General features: G+C 37.2%; 1 protein-coding gene across 4 annotated transcripts in view; it reads right to left on the bottom strand.

Annotated features, from left to right (window-relative positions):
- LOC112163194 (mediator complex subunit 13L) overlaps positions 1 to 5,939 on the bottom strand; it is an 83,842-nt gene that overhangs the window by 19,634 nt on the left and 58,269 nt on the right. The gene's annotated exons all lie outside the window — the stretch shown is intronic.

Raw genomic sequence — 5,939 nt, 5'->3', positions numbered from 1 at the left:
ACAATTATCAATAGACATGGATTATCCACAGGGTTTTATCTCCACTATAAAAAGCATCTAAATCCTACGGAGTGATAAGAGTGTTTAGACTGTAAATACAGTTGTATCTGCTAAGTTGGTATGAAGGCATTTTCTTAAGATTAGCTCAAATCTGGGGGATTTATCTGGTAATCTCCACCTTAAATGTTCTGTTTGCCACCAGAGCGGCACCGATGCGAGCTCCTTCCTTCCCACACAACCGCACACGAGCAGACACTCCTCTGGTGCCTGCACACCATCGTGGAGGATGTTTACCCTTTTGTAAGCTCTTGTGAGCATCGTGTACACACATCCGCCAAAAATTCCTAACACAAGTGTTGAGTTTAGTCCGTCTAAACAAATATCTACCGAACAGGAATAATGATGCTCAGGATTGTGCCGGGCGCTGTCAATTTGGGGTGAGTGTACACAATCTGCAGTACACAACACTATTAAAAGTAACATAATGCGGAAGCTCTAAGTTTGATGTATTATTCAGTGGCCCCTAGTGGGTGGCTTTAAGCAGTGTTGCTATCACAATGTTTGAGCACTAACATTGGATTCACAATAAAAAGCTCAAGGACACAAACTGCGCACGGAAAAAGACAACAAAACTAAATATGGAGTTAAAATTAGAGTCAATAAAGTTTTGCAGAAAGATTAACGGAACTTTTTAATCGAGCCAATCCCCACTAAAATGTTGCCAACATCGTTAACCTCAACAAGCACGTCGATGAGAGCTGCAGCCAGCGTTTACTTCATATCTGTTGGCCTAATTAAAAAAACAGGAAGAAGATCCGATCGCAGGTTGCTTCTGTGATGTATCACCACCCCGCCTATCGATCCGTGTGTTTTTCTCCCCTCCTTCTCTATGGCTCTCACAGACTCGCAGTGGTTTCTCATCAGGTAACAGGAGAAATCTGAGGGGGCGAGCACATCACCTAGTTCCCCCTTTATTCTCACAATTATAGAGCATGTTTTCAAAGGAGGAAATGACTACCGGTATGATGCAAGCCTTCCAAGATTTCAAGCAGAGTTGTTAAGCTTTTGTCTAAAACTTTCATCCGTCTGGTAATTATAGCTAAAGATTAAATGGCCTTGTTACTATCAGCCTAATTGCCCTGAGGGGCGTAGTTAGAAAATTTAAGACTTAGAGGCTTCAAACTTTGGATTTTTTTTAATCGAACATTCCTCTCATCATTTATAAATTATATATATATATATATATATATATATATATATACTGTATGTGCATGTATTCATATAAAAATATTGTATATACACACACACACACACACACACACATATATATAGATATAGTTCACATACTGTAAAATGTATTTGTAAAATTTTAATGAGATTATTTATTCCATACAGTGTTACATTGATTCTCAAACAGAAAAGCTCCAACAATTATTCTGTCTCTCCTGGAGGGCGTTTCAGTCTGGCCACTAGGTGGCGATTGTGCTATAGCATTACACTTTATTCCAGAAGAAGAAGAAAGTATGAGCAAAAAAACAATGCTTTAGATCACAAATGTTTACTTTAAAAATATATATCCTTAAAAGAGTTTGGAAAATGCATACATGTGAGTAAGATATACATTTAGTCAGTAATGTATGTTTAGGTCCACCGAGCATTAGCATTAGTCGTCCTATAGGAAATCCCATTATATGTTAACATCAAGCTAGCGGACATTAGCATCATGCTTTAGATCAATGTCTGCTTTTATGGATCAATTATTGATCTATTAAGCTTAGATCGATTTAGATCAATTAAACAACTTTATCAACCCAGCTTTAGTGAATACATGAGGTAACATCAGGTAGTGGCAATCCAGTATGACCACAATAAGCTAAAATTATGTTCAAGAATGCCAAATTAGTGTGTTCTTGAACACACATCACATGCCCTGTGTGACGTCATCTGTCCCCAACAGTGACGTCCGTATCACAAAAAAATTGGCAGATGATTTGACTTTATTTTGTTGGAGCCACAAGTAAGCCATTTTCTATGGATGACATCACACTCACCCAGTCCATCTGTCCTATACAGTTAATGGTTGCACCTAAAAATGACTCCAGTTATCTTTTTACTTAGAGTCAAGAAGAGTTGTAGTCAAAAAGTTTCCTATTTAATTTCTAAAATTTGCATGATACTTTCACAATTATGCTAAAATTGTACTGGATAAAGCACCACACAAGTTTTTTAAGAAAATAAAAACGTATTTGATTATTCCTTGCTAACTTAAGATAATTCTTTTTGGTATTTGGTGAGTCTGGTCATTCTTTGCGGTTCAGAAAACGTGGAGATGCATCCTCCTACATCCTGGTCTGACAACACTTATTAGTCCCCTGAGGTGCATTTCCAATTTTATGGCTCACAGAATGTGTAGTCAGTCAATGAGCTGCTGTATAAACCTTCAGCACAAAAGCCAAATTGATAAGTGACTGCTAAAGTGGAGTTATGAGGACTAGTTTTATTCTGCCAATCACTTCTCCACCGTTCAGACAGCCGGATAATACTTACACATCTAATCTGGCTGTTCATTCAACACTTTGAATCTCCGGGTAATATGTTCCACTTAAAGCATGTCAGATGTCTTCTAGCCTGTAATTATGCTATATTTAGGAACTCACACCCATTTTTCCTTAAGACCTTAATCATATCTGCCAGGTAAACAGTTACGTGGATTTAAACATTTTGAATTTTATTGGTTTCAATTTATCCAAGTCCCATGTTTACACAATCTAAAAGAAATTACTGCAAGTAAAAAAAAAAAAAGCAAGTTTTTTAATTTAGACCCACTCCAAAGAAAACCATGATGTTTCTGATGTTTTTAACATGCTCTTTTAGCATTTTTATCATGATAGAGAACATATATAAAAAAATGACATTTAATTTGAGTATTTCTTATTGGTAAAAAAATGTTGCAAGTGTAAGGTACTAGCTACTACGGCAAGCCACAAGCTTCCAGCTCCTCTTCATTCTGATCCATTCACTTGTAAACAAACAGATCCATGAACATCTTTGTTTTCCTTCTCCGTGTTGATTTCTGGCTCAAAACTGGATAACTCTGGTATTGCTCACCATTTTTGTTGCATCAATAATGTTAGCTAGGGTTTGTGAGGGCTGTAAGCTAGCAGGAGAACAGATGGATGATGGGAATCTCGTCCACAACTCAGAGACTAATTTCTAATTTCCATTCTGCAGAAACTATGTCCTAGAAAATAACATTTTTTTAATCGTTATTACGGCTAAAAAAACTGCATCACCTTAATTAAAATAATTATTATTAAATTATTATTTTAAAATAGTTGTTTAACTAACTAACTTTAATAAAAGTTGTTTTAACTTCTGATGTGTGAAGCACTTTTCCTCTCTGACCTGCAGTGGTAATGTGCCCCAACACCAAAAGTCTGAGTCTGTTGCCTAGGAGATAGTTAACGTCTCATTGTCACTTGACATAGAGACAATATGGGAGGAGAGCAGACGAGGGGGAAGAATTTAGAAACTTGTTCAGTCGGGTTTGTTAGGTAAGGAATTTTCCGATTTTTTTGTCATTAAAAGAGGTCCTTAAACATTTTTGTTTTTATAAAACAGAACAGGTCTGTTGGACTAAACTGTGAATATTATTTATGCATGACTTTATGGCCATTAGTGAAATGAAAGCAGCTATATAAAAAACACATACTGTGCACTCCACTTGGCATGCAAAGAATTGACTGAACTAATGAGAGCGACAGACTCTAATACATCCATTCAGCTGTCTATAGTAATGATTAATTTATGACCCCCCGCCTTCCCTGATCCCCTCCACACCACCACCCACACCGAGCCTCCTCCCTGCTCCTCTTCCTCTCTCTGAAGCCGTCTCTCCTCTGCTCGCTGTGTATCCCTGTAACTCTCGCTTTCATTCCCCTCAGCGTCTGATGCAATGCGTTACCAACCCAGAGTGCTTTCCTGCCATTCAGACACAAAGAGAGCAGGAGGGCTGGGCTAAAAAGAGGGGTGGGCAGAAATGGGGGGGTAGTTAGGGATTCATCTCCTGGATGTACCAATCCCTGCTGCTCCCCAGGGACACATACAAGATAAAAACAAAGACAGCCGTGCCAAGGCAAGGAGTTGGCATAAATGTGGCAGAGATGTTAGCGCTAAAGCGCCCCCTGTTGGAGATGCAGCTCAAGCAAACAAAAGACAAAGAAGGTGTTCAGAGGATCTAACTGAATGTTCACTGCTGGTAAAATACTGATGCACAGGTATTTGAATAACAGGGAAAAAAAGAATGCATGTGTGAGAAGGAGGCATTTAGAAGGTGCCTAAGCATAAAAAACTACTGTGCATCACAAACATAATGCTGTCCAGATATGAGCGATGGAGAACAGGCATAAAAGCATCAATAAATTTGCATTATTTGTACGTCAGTATTCCAGAACATCTCTCCGTCTCTATCCATCTCCCTTTTACTCTTTGCCTCTGGGATATTCAATAATTCAAAGAAAGAACTAGACTGGGTTGACCCAGCAGGGGGCGTACAACATATTCTGGAGGAGCTTTTGAAATGAAGGAGAATTAACATGTATAGAAGTCTCTCTGGCACACAGATGCACACTGGGTGTAACTTTCAAAGGAGAATCTGTGCAGATATAGACACTCACAGCTTAGCATGTTTGCACCTCCGAACTTCCCACACTAACTTCAATTCATCTTTTTGTTTTGCACGAGTCTTGTCAAGTAAAGTTAGGGTTTTTATTTTAGAAATACAAGGATAAAGAAATTAGCATAGAGATAAAACGCCATGGTAATTCTGGCTTACTCTGTGTGTTTAATACAGAAGAGCTTGAAAAGTCTGGTTGATAATGCATATTTAGCTTTGTACGGTGGCCCAAAAGTGCAAATACAGAAACATTTTCAAGATCACCACTATTAAAAAAGCAAATTAAAAAAAAAACTTCATATTTTAGAAAATGAAAACACATTTCCAGAAACTAAAAGGTGAAAGAATAATTTCAAAAGTAATTTCCAGAAATCAAAATGAAATGTTCAAGAAATGAGAGTAAAGAAGAAACTGGAATATATTATGGGACATCACTGATTGGATGATGATGTCTGAGTTTTGAAGAAGTGGGAAAGCAGAGGGATGTTTTTAGCAGTAAAAAGTTGGTTATTCAATCACCAAACTTGACCAGAAGCTTAAAAAATATATTTTGTCGGAATGCCAAATAACTTCCCATTAAAAAGGTGAACATACTTTTTTATCCAATCAGTGATCTCCATTCATAACCTGTTCTGTATCTTATTTTGCTTAAATTTTTAACATAAAATTTTGATTTCTGAAAATTACTTTTGCTTTTCAATTTTTTTACATTTTTGTTTCTGGAATTGAAGTTTTGATTTCAAACATATAATGTAATTTTTTATTTTTTTATTTTTTAATTGTCGTGATCTTAAACACGTTTTTGCGTGATTTTATTGGTGTGATTTGCACTTCATGCAAAGGTGTCTGAAATTAAACATTCATCAAGGATGAAATTATCATCAGCTTCAAATAAATATTAATAAAATAAGTAAAGCACAGGCTGAACCGCAGCAGTATGGCTTCTAAGGGTAACAAATGTATGCTATTTTTAAAATAAATGACATTTAAGAAACAGTTTTTAATGGTAAACTTCTCACCCTAACTAAAACTTTTCTTTCGTCCTCTTCTCACTTGACCTTCCTCACCTGCATTCACCATTTCCTTTCTCCTTTTTCTGTTGATGTCGTCACCTCAGCCATGTTCATATTTCCCATGAAGGCGCTTTCAAACACAACGATGTCACAATCATGTCTGCCCTCTTTGCCATATTCCCCAGATGTTATCAGTGCAAGTCGCAAACGCACGCTAACAGAGGGACTTCCACCTGCTCTCAGCGAAACTT

This window comes from Oryzias melastigma, linkage group LG12 (genome assembly GCF_002922805.2).
Source record: "Oryzias melastigma strain HK-1 linkage group LG12, ASM292280v2, whole genome shotgun sequence".
In the NCBI taxonomy this organism is placed as follows: domain Eukaryota; kingdom Metazoa; phylum Chordata; class Actinopteri; order Beloniformes; family Adrianichthyidae; genus Oryzias; species Oryzias melastigma.
Note: the sequence above shows the minus strand (reverse complement) of the source record. Positions and strands in the feature narration are given on the sequence as shown.